At 39.1% G+C, this 18,348-nt stretch overlaps 1 protein-coding gene across 8 annotated transcripts in view; it reads right to left on the bottom strand.

Annotated features, from left to right (window-relative positions):
• PID1 (phosphotyrosine interaction domain containing 1) overlaps positions 1 to 18,348 on the bottom strand; it is a 240,117-nt gene that overhangs the window by 157,548 nt on the left and 64,221 nt on the right. The window contains exon 1 of one of the 8 annotated variants that reach the window (XM_082464664.1): positions 7,478 to 7,578. The exons of the other annotated variants lie outside the window; for them this stretch is intronic. The gene's annotated coding sequence lies outside the window, so the exon portion shown is untranslated. Of the gene's footprint in view, positions 1 to 7,477; positions 7,579 to 18,348 lie in introns of those variants that run through there. 8 annotated transcript variants of the gene reach the window in all.

Here is an 18,348-nt window from a genome sequence, read left to right on the forward strand (position 1 = left end):
TGGCTTGGTAAACAACCTTAGGTCCACATCTAAGCATACATTAATTGGTTCCATTTGGCTCAGAGATCCCCTCAGCTCAGAGTCACACACCCAGCAGACTCTGGCCTGGGGACATATGGTTTTTAGTTCCTGGATTCAGCGCACATTCCCAATACAGCTTTTGCTATTTGTTGTTTCTATTAGGTAACCAGGTTCTCAAATTCAAAAGCCTACATTCTGGCAAGTTTCAAAAACTTTAGTTGACACTGATCACACTGATGATACTAACACAAGATCTTTTCCTATAGCATTCATTCTGCAGATAAGCCATGGCTGGCTTCAATAATTCTTGAAGGATGTCTGCATCTACTATGTCATCTGTTAATGTTTTACTCAACCCTACCATGAAAAAGAGAAAGGAACTGTAGAAGCCCTAAATACCTAAATATTTCTTCTGTATGACAGACATTTTCACGTGCTTTTTTCCTAATCATGCAATTAGCAAAAGGAAGCAAAATAACCTACTGTGGGCCAGGAGGAATGCGCCAGTGGGTCAAGAATACATTTAAGAAGCTTCACTTCTTCCACGACAGAGAGGGTCACTTGAATTTAAATGTTGGTTCCACCTCTTACTAGATGCATGAACTTGGAAGTTCACATAACCTTCCAAGCTGCAGGCTGCTCATCTGTAGATGGGGACATTTATAGTGCTTACACTTCACTGGGCACAGGTCCTGACTCAGGGCAAGAGCTGGGAAGTTAGTCATAATTGCAATGCAAATCATTACATAATTAATGTCATTCATTACTAGGCTTATTTTCTTCTTTCCTTCCTTTGGGTTTGGTTTTTGCTTTTCTCATTTCTCATTTCTCAATTCTTCATCATGTTACTTTCCTTTCCTTATTGCACTGATTTCAACATGTCTTCTTTTCATCTCTCTGAAACACCAAGTAACCTATTTGCATTAGTGACCTATTTATTGACGGGTGAATTCTGCAGATTGCTGGTTTTGCCCTCTGATAAAAAAAGGATTAACAAGAAAAGATGCTGATTGGACAGGTCAGGGAGAATGACTACCCAATTAAAGCCCTGACATCTTACATCATCATCATCATCGTCATCATCATCTTGCCTAACATCTACTGAACTGTATTTCAGGTGCTATTTGAGGCGTAATGACTCGGGAAATGCTTAAACCAACTTTGCAGAACTCACAACTGAGGAACAAAGAGGTTTGATAACTTAGCCCACGTGTACCAAAAGTCAAAATGCCCAAAATTGGGCTACTTGTCTTCTCCAGGTCCCCTCCAGGAAACTTCTCCTCTCTCCACGGTACCTATCTCAGCCCCAGCATCAACAAAGAGGTCAAAGAAAGAGATTAGGACTGCATTTTACTTCTCTTTCTTTCTTAAACTACACATCCACTGAATCAGACTACCCAACCAGTTCTTTTTATCAAATCCCTCCACTAGTATGTTTTTATATTATCAGAAGCTAAGGGGAAAAGGAAGAACTTCCCCTGCTTGAGGTGGTCCTGAGTTTATGTTGTGATTTCCCCCTCGGATTCTCTACCCTCAGGAGAATGACAATATCACAGCGGGGAAGGCCAGGCATGTGGCTGCTCATGACAGGCCATCTCCTGTGTCCTGTCCCTCCTGGAAGTCATTAGCTCTTGTCTAGCCTAAACCAGTGAGCTGTGATCTCAAAAGTCATCTTGATTAACAGTGGTATATAAAGGTTTTAGCATATTTGCTTCAATTCATTTTTTAAGAAAAAAACAAAGGTAATTCTTTTGTTGGTGATTATCCTATTTTCTCACATTTAATTTTTATTGTTTACCCATCTTTTTCAGTTACTCAAATCCTCCTTGAAATCATGCCTTAAACTCCATGGTTCATTTTCTATAAGTGGCCAGGATGAAAACATCCCATTCATTTTGCATATATGTTTGTTCATTACACTCAAGTACATGTATTTTATCACTTATAAAGACATTTTGAATTGCCCAAATGGAAATTAATTTTTACCACTTCGGTTTCAAATAGAGCCAAACTATGTGGTCGAGGCTATACATGCTCTAAAAATTCAGAGGAGGGAAGACTCTCTTATGGTCTGGAGGCATCAGAGAAAGATTCGAAAGAGAAGTGGACCCATCCATGTGCACTGGGCATGAGTCAGGAGAGGGAGGGACGGCAGGACATGTGCACTGACCACACCAAGAGCCAAGCCAACTCAGGGTGAGGCTCAGTTAGACTTTACACAGACTAAGGCCCCAACCTGAAGCCAGACCCTCTCTGTAAAGATCAGATACAAAAACTCCGTCCAAAGAAATTTCATGTCATCTTCTCAACCACTGGCTCATTCACACACTCACCCCTCTGGTTTGCACTGCTTGGAAAGGAGGGTGAAAATTCACTCCCCACTTGGTCCCAAGACCTTCAGTAACTCTTGCCACCCCTGAGCGCAATTCTGCTTCTCCTCAACCTAAGGTTCTCAGCCCCCACCCTATTCACACAAGGAAGGAACACCAGTCCAGAGCTTCCGACAACCCTACGCAAAAGTGGGGCGTGGGGTGGAAAACTGACCCAAGATTGGTTGGTCCTCAAAGACGGAACCTGCAAACTGGGGACCCTCATAGCTCCGATTAGCCCACACTTTGTCTTGAGAAACAGAACTAATTCACTTCCATCTCTTCTATGACATGAGCAGAATTCTGGGCTCCTCACGCCCCTGATCTTATGCCCCATGAGGAAAATGCTTCTCACTCAAAGCTACAAAGTCAAACCGTTCAAATGGAGTGATGAACAGGAAACACCAAAGGTAAGTTGGGAGAGACACATGACTCAAAAGGAAGATGAAAGAACAAGACACCTTTAAATTTTTACACCATTTATATACAGATGATTGCACCCCTTTTAAAAAACCTAACCATTCTCATTACTAATCTATTAAAATGATATTTTCCCTTTAATGCAACATTATTATAAAACTCAACCATGCAAGATTCCCAGCTTCTTTTTTTTTTTAATTCTCCTAAAAGCAAATGTTGCTAGATACAAAGTAAATGCCAGATTTTATCTGGCTGTATGAGAACACAGTCTGTTGAGCTGATTTAAGCAAAGGCAGCTGTGTGTATGTCATTTGTTTGTCCTGGACTTAGCCCTGAATGGAGCAGCACAAAGCTACAAAAAAGGCTGACCCCTTCTTGACCACAAGGACCTTTGCTCAGAAACAGCCCAATCTGCCCAGACTCACCTTGTCCCTCTTCTCCTCAAGACAGCCCTTCAGAGGACATGCCCCGCTCACCTCTCTGCCCAGCACAAGCCCAAATAGGCACCAAATACAAGACCCAGGTCAAAGGGTCTGGCTAAGTCTCCTGTAGTTCTAATAAATGCCGTAATTACATCCACATGCACTTAGTATACAAGTTCCAAATACGAAGTCTCCTTCCTCTTTTAAATCTCTGCTTTATCAGCTTTTACAGAAAGTTCAAATGATCTAATTTTTTCTGGAGTACCATAAAATTATGATTGACGTTTATAAGGATACACCTTAGGCAATGCATGAAACAGAGGTGCCGACTGATTCATCCAAGATTCAATTATCTCCAATGTGATTTTGAGTATTGTAAACATTGCGGTTTATTGGAAATGAGTAATCTTTCAACGTGCATAATCTGTGTGCATAGAGAAGACATTAGATAAATAATTATTGCTCAGTAAATATGTGCTAATATTATGTTTGCAGTGTGACAGAACAAAGCTTTAGCAGAAATAAATGTCAATGTAACTAAGAAAAAGACTTTAAACCTTTTAGCATGGTGGTTCTCAAAATATAGATTCCAGGCCCAGCATGAGCATCACTTGGGAACTCAATGGAATTGCAGGTTCTCATGCCCTAACTCTGGGGATGCAGCCTGGTAATCTGCCTTCTAGCAACTTTTCCAGGTGATTCTGATATGCACTAATGTTTGAGAATCACACGACTAAAGGGAAGCCTCATTAAAGAGACATCTGATCAGGGCCTTGAAGGTCAGGTGAGCTAACAGGATGTTAACAGACCCAAGGACAGCAAGAGAAAGAACCCAGGGGCAGGAAGGAAATCTTATGTCTAGGAACCAGTAGGTGCTCTAGTTTGGCTGGAATATGTGGTACAAAAAGGTGAACAGCAAAAGATGATGGTGCAAAAAATAGATATGGGTCAGGTGAGGAAAGACTATACTATATTCTGCCATCCATGCAGAGTCAATGAGAACCTGATGGGAGGGTCTAAGAAGATCAAAGCTACCCATCAGGAAATATTTCTGGGAGTCAGATTTGCTACCACATTATAAAATAACAAATGACAACAGTGAAGCCAAGAACTTACACTGATGCCTTATCTCCAAATATTCCTCTGAGGGAGACATCTCCACTGATAATCAAAAGATTCCAATTCATAGATTACAATATCCTTAGCATCTTAATTTTACATTTAGAAGTCCTGAACCATTGAACTGCAATAGGTCAGCTTGGAAATGACACTCTGCTTTATTTATCTTTGCAAACATTACCAGAGATATTTCTCCCCTAAAAGATGAAGACGAGAAATATAGCAAGCATCAGCTGTATGAACAGATTACTTTTTATAATGAAAATGAATAACCCTCTGAATCTGCCTAGGGTGAGGAGGCTGAACACCATAATTAAAAGTAATAAAAGAGACTCCTTAGAACAAGAGTTAGGTGATTTTAGGAAACGTATTTAAAATCTTAGGTACTTAAAGGCCACTAGTCCACAGCTCCATTTTAAGCATCCAAGTCTCTGACCGTGATCTCTTGTTAGTACCTGTGACCCTCAGCATCTTCAACTAGACAGGAACTTCAACCCACTCATCTGTCATCCGTTCCCTGTGACCCACCCTCTCATGTCCTCTCAGCCTTCCTTACCCAACTAAACATCCAAGGTCACTCATCATAACAATTCCCCTCCATACACCTTTAATGACCACTTCATCAAATTCCCTTGGAAAACCAACCCTGGTAAAATACCAACTTTCTGCTCAAGCCAAGGCGGCACACACAGAGATGCACATGGCTGGAAAACCCACACATCCATGCTGGCTGGTCTCACATGCAGCTCATGACCATGAACCACAAGCAGACAGTTCAGGTTGCTCAGCATTCTCTGCAATTCTTTAATCATCAACTTTCCCCCTCTCTTATATGACTGTTAACCTCTCCTCTTCTCCATCCTCATCCCCAGCTGAGTGTCCTGCTTCCTACTATGAGTTGAATTGTGTCCTTCAAAAGATATGCTTGAAGTCCTAACCCCTGGAACCTGCAGATGTGACCTTATTTGGAAATAGAGCCTTTGCACATATAATCAAATTAAAATGAGGTTATTCTGGATTCGGGTGATCCCTAAGCCAGTGACCGGTGTCCTTCTAAGAAGAGGGAAATTCGGACCCAGACACACATGGGTCTATGCCATGTGACAATGAAGGCAGAGTTTAGAGTGATATGTACAAGCCAAGGAATGCCAAGGACTGCCAGCAACCACCCAAAGCCAGGGAACAAAGAGGCATGGAGTTGACTCTCCCTCAGAACCACTGGAAGGAACCAACCCTACTAACACCAGGATTACAGATTTCTGGCCTCCAGAACTGTGAGAGAATATATTTCTACTGTCTTAAGACTCTGTGGTGGTTAATTTTATGTATCAACATGACTGGACCATGAGGCACCCAGATAGTTGGTCCAACAATATTCTGGATGTTTCTGTGAGGGTGTTTCTGAAGGAGATGAACATTTGCTCCCAGCACACACCCAGGGAGCTGGACCCAACCCTACTTCACACAAACTTGACCTGTGGACTACCTGGGGCCATGCACGGTCAGTGAGGACACATCTTCACGCAATCATTCCAGTGACAGATAAACATGGAGCCGCTGCTCTGTGTGCACCAGGCACGGTGCTTGGCACTAGGAACACCAAAGGAAATAAGAAACCTCAAATGGTTCTAGTTGACTACTGACAACACTGCCTGGGTAGACAGTCAAGGGGCAGAAAAGGGAAGGGCACAAAATTACCTGGGCTTGCCTGACCAGTGTTTCTAAAATGTAGGAGAGACCCCTGGGGTACATGAGATGAGATGGGTTTTGGTTAGTACACAGATACAGCATTATACAGCATTCAGTCACCTTGTGAGGCGTTATGCCCACTTCAATTCTCTTTCAAACAATATCAAGGAGAAAGTCTCGGTTTGGTGCCCATGTATCCTGAATACCTTTCTTCCACGCTAATCTTCCTTTTCAGCCCAAAGTGTACTGGCTCCCAGCTCAGAGCCTTCAGAAAGCAAAAACTGCTCATTAATTTTTCCCACTTTATTTTTATTGGCCCCATGTATTTATGGCAGTGCTATTGGTTTCCCATGTAAGGCAATGACATAAATATTTCACAACTTGAAGGTTCGTATGTAGGGGACTTACTGTATAATATATTAAAATTCAATGGGGAGGGTATCATTAGCGGAAAATGTCTAAAGAGGCTCCTTAGGGGGCAATAATGAAAAATTGGGGTTGAGAAAACCTACTCCACTTTCTCAACTTCGGCACTGCTGACATGTGGACCACATAATTCTTTGTGGGGCTGTCCTGGAGTTGCTGGGTGTTCAGCAGCAACCCTGGCCTCTACCCACTCGATAATTGTTGCATCTCCCAGTTGTTTTCAGACGTTGTCAAATATCTCCTGGAAGGAGGGCAAAATTGCCCCCACTACAGAACATCTGGGCTAGAGGAAACTGCTAGCAGGTATCAAATGCAGGTAGGCAGTGACTCAGACACCTGGCCCAGGGCCCTGAGAAGAGGACCTCCCAAGGATGTGAACGTCCTCTCTCAAGAGAATGGAAGGAAATTCTTCTGTATCCAGGTTCCTCTCCCAGGGCTCATTTGGCATGGTGCAGAGCCCAGCAATCCTCACTAAATCACACAAAATGATACGTCCATCAGTGCCTCAAACAGATCTTTACCACGAATAAATGTTGAGTCTCACCGCTAATGCACACCCTGCAACCTAAGGCCTAAAAGGCTCAGGGGTATTTTTCAATCCACTCAGCAAGTTCATTCATGAGCTTATATTTAGACACTCTTAATACTTCAACCAAAAGTAATAGGTTCAGAGCACCAGGGAAGCCATGCAATATGTGAATCAGCACTCTAAAATTGAATTAAGATTTTTAAAAGAATTGGTAAATGAAACCTAAGAAAAATCAATCTCGTCAACAAAAGAGCAGGCTTACAAGAGATAGTGAGGCATTTTACACATCAGAAACAAGGATTTAGAAGATGGATCCAAAATCCAATTCCACCTTTTACTACCATGTGGCTTTAGGAAACCAAAATAATCTCCAAAATTTAAATGTTATGTGTTTTAAAATTTAAACCTGAAATAGCATATGTGCTATGCTAATAGCACAGGTTGCTAGCACCTAGCAGAATGTCTGACAGGGTTAAAGTTACCCAATGAATATTAGCGGTTTTCCTTCCTTCCTTCCTTCCTTCCTTCCTTCCTTCCTTCCTTCCTTCCTTCTTTCAGTGAGCATGAACACATGCTCTTTATAACTGTAAGTACAAAGATAAAGAAAAAATTATTAGAAGAAAATAGGGGACAAAAAAAACACACAAAAATACAAAGAATGTAGGGGCAATTCATACTTTACTAATAATTAAGATGAAGACATAGTTCTTTTATACACAAGACAGCTCACCAATTGGCACCGAAGTACCTTTTTTCCCTCTCTGCCAAGATCCATTTCGATGGACTATGTTATGTGGCAACTGCTGTAACCAGTATGTTTCTACCTGTAAGGTGTACCCCTCACTTTCAAGTGTGGCTCCCTTACAACATGACTGAAGACCAAAAGAGGAACCTTTTGATGTTTCTAGTTCTTTCTGTTGTCCCAATATATAAACAGTATTGGGATAAACTGCACTAAAGACTCTGACATTCTCTTTACATAACTGATTCTACTTTACAACTTTGAAATTTCTTTTGGTACAGTAAAAAAAATTCTTGAGCTTTCACGAATAGGACACTAAATCACAAGTGATGATTCAAAGAATCTTAGAAACAGAACAATAGAAAACTAGAGGTTAGAAAAATATATTTTATAGAGCATATGTGAGCAGTTTCCTGATTTCTCGAAGCTTATTTTCCCATCTGTAAACTGGTACTAATAATGAAATAATAATAAAAATAGCTATAATTTACAGAATTGGTGTGGAAATTAAATTAAATAATGTATTAGAACACCTAGTTCAGTGCCTTGTACAATACCATTCAGTAAGTGCTTTCTTTTATTACACTGAGACATTCTTCTTCTTATTATTATTATTATACAATTCTTTTTTTATATCTGAAAAAAAATAAAGTTCAAAGAGATCAGTCAATTTGCTCATAGTTACACAAGTTAGTAGGAACGAAACTGCAACTTAGGCTTTCATGTCCCAGGTCCTTCCATGCTGCTTCCTCAATATACTATTTATTCATCATATTCAAACTGCATTTAAGAGATCAGTGTACATATTCTATTCAGGTTATCTTTTACTGCATAACAAATTACTCCAACATTTAGTTGCTTAAAACAACATCCTTGGGCTTCCCTGGTGGCGCAGTGGTTGAGAATCTGCCTGCCAATGCAGGGGACACGGGTTCAGGCCCTGGTCTGGGAAGATCCCACATGCCGCGGAGCAGCTGGTCCCGTGGGCCACAACTACTGAGCCTGCGCGTCTGGAGCCTGTGCTCCGCAACAAGAGAGGCCGCGATAGTGAGAGGCCCGCGCACCGTGATGAAGAGCGGCCCCCGCTTGCCATAACTAGAGGAAGCCCTCGCACAGAAACGAAGACCCAACACAGCCAAAAATAAATAAATTAATTAATTAATTTTTTTAAAAAAAGTTAAAAAAAAAACCAACATCCTTTTTTTTTTTTTTTAACTAAATCTTATAATTCGGTCAATCGGGAATCTGGGCGGGGCTCAGTGGGGTGATTCTTCTGTTCCACAGGGTGCTGATTAAGATGGCTCAGTGATATTCAGCTGTGGACAAGCTGGTCAGAAAGGCTTCATTCACTTGTCTGATGCCGTGGCTGGCACGGCTAGAAGTCTGGGTTCAAGTGGGACTGCTGGCTAGAAGTCTTGCACATGGTTTCTCCAGGATGAACTCAAGGTAGCCAGACGTCTTACCTGGTGGCTCAGAGCTCCCAGAGAGCATGTTCCGAAAGGCCTGGGCAGAATCTGCTGCTGGAGAACTTCTTCTGAGCCAGCCTCAAAAGTCTCAGAAAGTCACTTCTGCCACGTTCTATTGGTGAAGTCAGTAAAGCCAATTCAGATTCAAGGAGGGTGGACTTAGATTTCATCTCCCCATCTCCCAATGGGAGAAACAGCAACAAATCTGCAGCCATTGTCAGTCTACCTCACAGACTCCATGTGAACACAAATGATAATGTTACTGCCTCTGTGAGTCAGGTCTCTGGAGTATTACAAACAAGGGCTTTGTTTTGTTATGTCTCATGTCGTGTGTGAATGTGTGTGTGTGTGTGAAGAACTTAATTAACATGTAATAAATAAATACAATGCACTTAATAAAATGATATTATAACCTTACTGGAAAATGACCTTTCAGAGTGGTTTTTCCAGAAATAAAAACAGGTAAAATTGATGTCAAGTACAATTTGCTCTCCCAGCCAAATTAAACACTCGTTTCACACAATGAAAGGAAAGCCATATGTTACTTTCAAAATGGCCTCCCAAGAGGGCAGGTAATATTGTGAAGAGGCACTGCAGTTGTGAAATGGAAAGACACTGTCAAAGAGGACTTATTACCTCCATGCATAATAAGAATAATCTCCAGTCCCTTGCCACTGAGCTATGGTCCAGAAAGCCTAATGAAAAATTCTAAGAGGGAATTAAATTTAATTTGTTGTTCTGGGCTTCAGGAAGACCCACAGCTATTCCAAGGGTATACTGTACTTTCTGAGTTTTCAAAACGTAATTTCAAAATGGCTAGTTAAGGTCAGAAGAAGTAAAAAAAATAAAGGACATACACACAAACTAAGTAATTGAATTAAAGCAACAGAAGACCTAAGATGATTTATTACTAACTCAATCTTTATGATTTAGGCATTTCCCTTAAAAAGAAAAGAAACCCACACAGAGCCTTTCAAAGATATCCTAGAACGAGAGAAAGAGAATGTCATTCTAAAAACTTAGACGAAGGACGTAGGCTTTCACATATTGCTTACTATAAAAATTTGAAGAAAATTTTAGAAAACCATTTTGCAAGTTCACTGGCATATAAGATGTCATCACCTCTAAGAGACAAGGAATTTAAAAACTAAAAAAAATATGAATTTTGAAATGAAATGAAAATAGGATTACATTAAATACAGAGATAGTTCTAATTTAAATTCAGGATTATAGGGTTTACATTTAATCCTTCAAACATATATTTACTAAAATCTTGTTTCCTTAGTGACATGAACATAATCACTAATTTGGTTTATTTTATGATGTATACAGAAATATATAATATATATCCTACTATGTGTGTGTTAGTATATGTGAGTGTGAGTGTATGAACACACAAGATAAAGTAATAAAGTAATGAGTAATAAAGTATAAGATATTGTACAATAAGAAACATTAGATAAAATGATTACTTATACAAGTATTATGAATATATGCATATACATATATATGTAAAAATACATGTGTATATTATACATACACACATACACATATATACATGGAATCAGCTCAGAATAACAATGCCAATATAATTACTATGAAAAGATTAGTAAAACAAATGATTAATAAAAACATTTCAATATATCTTTGCAGATTTTTTTTTTGGTTATATCTCACTAGTAATGGACAAACAGATGAAAATGTTTTAGTCATTTGACATAATTCTTCGCCATGAAGTTAAATCACCAACTTGATAGAAAGTTACCTCATTTACCTCATTTACATTTATTTAAACAGTTACCTGTTTAAATTTTGCCTTCAGTTTTTAGAAAATACACATTTTACTCTGCTTTAATTTTATCTATAATTATGTAAAATATTTATATAGTTTTGCAAATTTTTTCTATATTTAGAAAATTCTAGTTTCTATCCCTGGCCCTTCTATCCTGTCCCTCCTTCCTCTATAGTTACCCAATTTTTTTAGTTCTTTGGTTTATACAAAGAACTTGGTTTTGTTTGTTGTACACACACAACACGTACATATATAAACACATACATGCTATACATACATATACACACATATATTCATATTTCTCCATTCCTTCCTTAAACAATAGGATACTATACACAATCTTCCCCACATTGGTGGTTTTTTTTAGCTTAGCAATATGTACTAGAGATAATTTTTAATTTCTTTTCATAACTGAATAGTACTCAGAGCACGGGTATTCCATAGTTTATTAAACTGGTCCCCTCCTTATGGATTTTGAGATATTTCCAGGCTTTTGCTAACACAGTGTTGTAATGAATAGCCCCAGGATTATGTCTTTTTCTATTTTCAGCCAGAGCAATATAGAAGTTTGATAAAAACAATGAAGAATCCATTCAAGAGGTAATTTATATAGATCGCAAGTGCTTAGAATATATTGCATCGACACTTCCTTCTTTTCTTATAAATGTACCAAAAGATGCAAACTGAGAGAAGCACCAAAACTAAGAATCCAAGGATAGACAAACAAAAAAAAGATACATTATAAGAATGTGGCACCACTTAACAACAGTAATTAGGAGTTACACTTTAACTTGTCTTATGTAAGTGTACACTATAAATCATGTTTCTTTTTTTAGGAACAGATGAAACAAAATTTGCTATTATACATGTCAAATAAATATAATTAAATTATAGAAACAATGTACATTTAATGTTAAATACATTGTGTTGAATGGTAAACAATTACAACCCAGTACCACGACAAACTAAAAATTTCTTATCATAACAGAGTACAGCTAATATAATTCATCTTGCCTTTATTTCTGAGATTCATAAAGTGGCAGTATGAGGACACCAATGCCTTGCCTACAGCCTAAGCTGTACATATTCTTTGTAATTCTTCAAATAATGAAATATTGATATTTATTGAATCATTTTTCCTTTTATGACTGTTGTACTACCATTTCAAATTCATTTCCTTCTTTTATTAAAAAAACAAAAACTCTGAAAAACTCAATCAATTCAACATCTAGTATTCTGGCTCAAAAGCCAAGGTTATAAAGTGGTGGTAGCACTGAACAGCTGAAATGAAATTTTTCTGAGTTCTTGGTGCAAATCCAACCTATGACAAATAAAAATCCTGATAGCTTTCAGGTTTAAAGTAATAGGAGGCTATAAAATGTTGGCACACTAAGAAAGCAATCTCAACTTTTCAAACAAACATTTTTTGGAAACTATAGGCACAAATCCTCTGCAAATTTATTATCCTTCCCATGGTACTAGGAAGATACAAAAATAAGACACATGAGGTTTTTGCCTGAAAATTTCATAATTTATTAGGGAATTATTTATGCAGCATAAATAGCTTTCAAACATTCACAGAGTGTAAGACAATCATCTGTTCTCAGCATCTGTCCTCGGCAGCAGTTGATATGGTAGCACAACATTTCAGGGTCTAGTTTAGGAGAATCCAGCAAAGAAGCTCTGTTCTCAGACCATCTCTCTGTCCAGAATCTCTCTCAGGAAATCTCACTCTGTGCAATGGTTTGAAACCCCAGCTATATTCCAATAACTCTCAAACATATATGCCTAGACAAGACCTCTCCCCTGTGATCTAGATGTGTATATACACTTGCCTTCTCAGCATCTTTGGTGTCTGAACGAGTATCTCGAAATTAATATGGCCAAAACAGAATACACAGTTCTTTCCCCAAAGAGAAACTTGCCACCATCTCCCCCTCCCAACTCAGTGAATTCGCCTCTTTGTTTAAGCTAAAACCCTAGGAGACACTCTTGAGTTCTCTCTGTCTCCAAGAGTCTACTCCTTATCGATTGATAATTCTATTGTATCTATACTCAAAATAGATCCCAAATCCAACCATTGCTCACCATCTCCCCCTGACAGAGCACCATCTCTTCTCTAGATTTAGTATAGCAGCTTCATAACTGGCCTCCCCGCCTCCACTTTTGTTTGCTACAACCCATCCTCCAAAACAACAATCAGACATGTTCTTTCTGCAAAAATAGATCATCTGTCAGCTTGCTGTTTAAGGTCCATCACCAGCTTCCCATCACTCACGGGATGAAATTCCAAACTGCCTGCCGCAGCATACAAGGTCTAACTCCTGACTACTTTTCCAACCTCATTGTCCTCTTCTGTCCTGCCCCCTCACAATGTGCTAGACACTGTGACCAAGGTTGTTCCCAACCCAAAGCCCTTGCAGATTCTGTCCCTTCCGCCTGCAATGTACCTCCCCCATATATTCATGAGACGACCGCCTTTTCATTACTCAAGTTTCAAAGAGCACCTTCTCAGAGAGGCCTCCCATCTCTTCCTGAGCTAAGTATCACGTTACCTACATTTTATCCTCTATGCAGTACCAGCCCTGCCTAATGTTAGGTTATAGTATGTTACTGTACTATGTTATTTTACATTTTCATTTTTTGTTGGTGTGTATACTGTACGTCTCCCACCATGGTAATAGCAGCCCCTGGAAAGCAAGAACTCTCTTGTTTTCCATCACAGTTGTATTGGTACCATTGTTCTGGTACCTAGAACACTGCCTGGCTCATGGTTGACTTTTAATAAATACACATTTTTGCGGCTGACTATAAAACAATGAAATTAATTTTTTCAAATAACAAAGACACAGATAATAAAATAAAGTACAACTGAGGTTAATTAGGGTATGCTTCCACAGGAAGTTTTGAATTTATGAAATCTATAAACTCTCTCCATGACTGAGTTGGAAAGAAGCTGCTTAATGTTCCATGGAATATATCTCTTTAAGATAAATAGGAAATTTCGAATTTAAAAAATTAATGTAAAAAATAAGGATATCTTTCTATCAAAGAAAATCAACAGTATTTTAGTATCTTGCAAATCAGAGCTTGCCTGTATAATGAAACACATATCATAATCAAAGAAATTTAATTTTGCAATCAAGTAACAAAATGTTCCTACATATGCTATACACACACACACCCCCAAATATAATTTCTATCATCAACACTTTTAGGAAGTCAACTTGAAACTCATGCTGCTTTTCCTCATTCTGGCAGGAGGCACAGATTCCACCACTGGGGAGAACTTGGAGAAGGGAACTTGATTCATTTGTGAAGCTACTGAACTGAGTGGTAGCTCTGCTGCTTCACTCCCCCAACTCATGCTGGGTCCAGTGGGAACAGAGGCCCTGGCCATCTATGAAGCTATTATAATTCCTTCTCAAGTAAGCAAATCAACCTGCCCTTCCCTTCTTTACTGGGGCCAATCAAGTGAAGACCTATGGAGAGCTGTTCCCAGGAAGCGTATCCCAAAGCTTGGGTTTTTTTCTTTTTTCTTTTTACCAAACAGTCTCTGAGAAAATGGTTGATGGTTGAACTAACATCAGTATGCGGTCCGTACATATAGACGCTATAATGGTATCTGTTGAGAAGCTGGTCCAAATCTCTATCTGTTGTATATCTCACTGTAGCATGTCTGTGAGTGACTGTATCTGCCTCCCCCACTCCACCAGCAGCTCCTCTGAGAAAAGGAAAAAGTCTTTTCAACCCAGTATCACCAGAAACCAGGATACATTTTAGCACATGGTAAGCACTCAAGGCATGCTTGTGGGATGAATAAACAACTCGGAACCAGACTCTGACAGGCTCAGCATCTAAGAAGAACACAAGGCCTCTGCTAGATGTTCTCCTGGCCCCAAACTTCCCATGTTTATCAGTTGCCGCTGCCTCTGCCACCAGCCTGAGCTCCAATGCCCATCACGCAGCTCCCATTCTGCTAGGACTTTCAACCACATTGCTTTTTTTAATGAATTGATTTACTTCCACCATTAGAATGGCATGATGTTTACTGAAACATCTAACAAGCTCTTAAATTTCTTCCTAGCTGTTAAAAATACAAATATAAAACTTATCATATTATTGTGGAATTATATCATTTGACATAATTCCATGATAATATGCCAAATGAGTGGGTGGGGCACAAAGCAGAATGCATCACCTGTTTCTTGTATTGTAAGCACATGCGTGTGCCTATATATATGTACATATAGAAAACGGAATGTAGCATAGACCCCAAAGCATTAACAGCAGAGTTGTAATGAATTTTGCTTTCTTTTTCATACCTTTCTATACCATGAAATAAATTTCTTACTATAAAAATACATTGCTGTCAAACCAAAAACAAAACAAAATAAAGCAAAACAAACCCCAACAAAACAAAAAAGTTTAGACTATTTCAATTATTTGGACAAAAAAGTATCCTTAACCTGGTAGAACCATCAGGTTCAAAGAGAAAAAGATAAATCTTGTTTTGAGCTCTACTCCATCCTCCACACCTTTGCCAACACCCAGCATAGAGGGACAATGAACAAATATTTGTTAAATAAACGGGCTATTTCCCTGTGTTGAATGCTCACTGAGGCGTCTCCATTGGCAGGCCTCAGCCTGACCCGAGTCGCTGCACTCTGCATTCTCATTTAAAAGGAGTCTCGGTAAGACTGTTGTTTTCCATGTCTGTGAGTCTGTTTCTGTTTTGTGAATAAGTCCATTTGTATCATTTTTTTAGATTCCAAAAATAAGTGATATTAGATGATATTTGTCTTCGTCTGACTTACTTCACTTAGTATGACAATCTTATAGTTACCAAAGGGAAAAGGGTGCGGGAGGGAAGAATTAGGAGCCTGGGATTAGCAGACACACACTACTACATATAAAGTAGGTAAACAACAAGGACCTACTGTATAGCACAGGGAACTATATTCAATATCTCGTAATAACCTACAATGGAAAAGAATCTGAAAAAAGAATATGTGTGTGTGTGTGTCTGTGTGTGTGTGTGTGTGTGTGTGTATGGGAATTACTTTGCTGTACACCTGAAACTAACACAATATTGTAAATCAACTATACTTCAATTTAAAAAATTTTTTAACTACAAAATAAAAAAATTAAAGGTGTCTCCGGCCCACAAGAGACAGATAACTAAGAAAGACATTTTTTAATTGTGTGAAAACATCCTTAAATAATTTTTTTTCTCCAATTCTTTAAACTGTGGCAAACGACACATATAGTGACATAAAATGTACTCTCTTAGCCACGTTCAGTTCAGTGGTGTTAAGTACATTCATGTTGCTGTGTAACCATCACCACCGTCCGTCTCCAGAACTGTCTCCATCCTGCAAAACTGAAACTCTGTACCCATTAAACAATAACTCCCCCATTTTTCCCTCTCCCCAGCCCCTAGCAACCACATTTCTACTTTCCATCTCTTATGATTTCAACTACTCCAAGTACCTCATGTAAGTGGAATCATACAGTATTTGTCTTTTTGTAACTGACTTACGTCACCTCATAGAATGTCCTCAAGGTCCGTCCCTATTGTACCCTGTGTCAGAATTTCCTTCCTGTTTAACGCTGAATGACATTCCATATGTATTTGCCACATTGGGTTTATCTCCCCATCCATCGATGGACACTTGGGTTGATTCGACATTTTAGGTACTGTAAACTATACTGCAACAAAAATGGGTGCACAAATATCTCTAAGACTCTCAAACATAGGCAGAACACTCTATGACATAAATCACAGCAAGATCCTTTTTGACCCACCTTTTAGAGAAATGGAAATAAAAACAAAAATAAATAAATGGGACCTAATGAAACTAAAAAGCTTTTGCACAGCAAAGGAAACCATAAACAAGACGAAAAGACAACCTTCACGATGGGAGAAAATATTTGCAAGCGAAGCAACTGGCAAAGGATTAATCTCCAAAATTTACAAGCAGCTCATGCAGCTCAATATCAAAAACAACCAAACAACCCAATCCAAAAATGGGCAGAAGACCTAAATAGACATTTCTCCAAAGAAGATATACAGATTGCCAACAAACACATGAAAGGATGCTCAACATCACTAATCATTAGAGAAATGCATATCAAAACTACAATGCAGTATCACCTCACACCAGTCAGAGAGGCCATCATCAAAAAATCTACAAACAAAAAATGCTGGAGAGGGTGTGGAGAAAAGGGAACCCTCTTGCACTGTTGGTGGGAATGTAAATTGATATAGCCACTAAGGAGAACAGTATGGAGGTTCCTTAAAAAACCAAAAATAGAACTACCATACGACCCAGCAATCCCACTACTGGGCACATACCCTGAGAAAACCATAATTCAAAAAGAGTCATGTACCAAAATGCTCACTGCAGCTCTATTTACAATAGCCAGGACATGGAAGCAACCTAAGTGTCCTTTGACAGATGAATGGATAAAGAAGATGTGGCACATATATACAATGGAATATTACTCAGCCATAAAAAGAAACGAAATTGAGTTATTTGTAGTGAGGTGGATGGACCTAGAGTCTGTCATACAGAGTGAAGTAAGTCAGAAAGAGAAAAACAAATACCGTATGCTAACACATCTATATGGAATCTAAAAAAAATAAATGGTTCTGAAGAACCTAGGGGCAGGATGGGAATAAAGAGGCAGACCTACTAGAGAATGGACTTGAGGACACGGGGAGGGGGAAGGGTAAGCTGGGCCGAAGTGAGAGAGTGGCATGGACATATATACACTACCAAATGTAAAATCGATAGCTAGTGGGAAGCACCCACATAGCACAGGGAGATCAGCTCGGTGCTTTGTGACCACCTAGAGGGGTGGGATAGGGAGGGTGGGAGGGAGGGAGATGCAAGAGGGAGGAGCTATGGGGATATATGTATATGTATAGTTGATTCACTTCGTTATAAAGCAGAAACTAACACACCACTGTAAAGTAATTATACTCCAATAAAGATGTTAAGGAAAAAAAAGACTCCCTTTCATTCTTTTGGGTATGAACCCAGAAGTGGAACTGCTGGATAATATGGTAATCCTATTTTTAATTTTTTGAGGAACTGCCATCCTGTCACCCACAGCAGCTATATCATTTTACATTCCCACCAAGAGTGCACGTGTCGCAATTTCTCCACATCCTCACCAATACGTCTTCTCTCCTTTTCTTTTTGATAGTAACCAGCCTAACGGGTGTTAGGTGGTAGGTATCTCAGAGTTTTGATTTGCATTTGCCTAAAGAGAAACCATATTCATGTTTGCTTCAATAGCATTTTTTTCCTGTCTCTGAAGATGAAAGATCTTTCCTGTCTTAAC

Source organism: Balaenoptera physalus, assembly GCF_965194825.1.
Source record: "Balaenoptera physalus genome assembly, chromosome: 6".
NCBI classification, from domain to species: domain Eukaryota; kingdom Metazoa; phylum Chordata; class Mammalia; order Artiodactyla; family Balaenopteridae; genus Balaenoptera; species Balaenoptera physalus.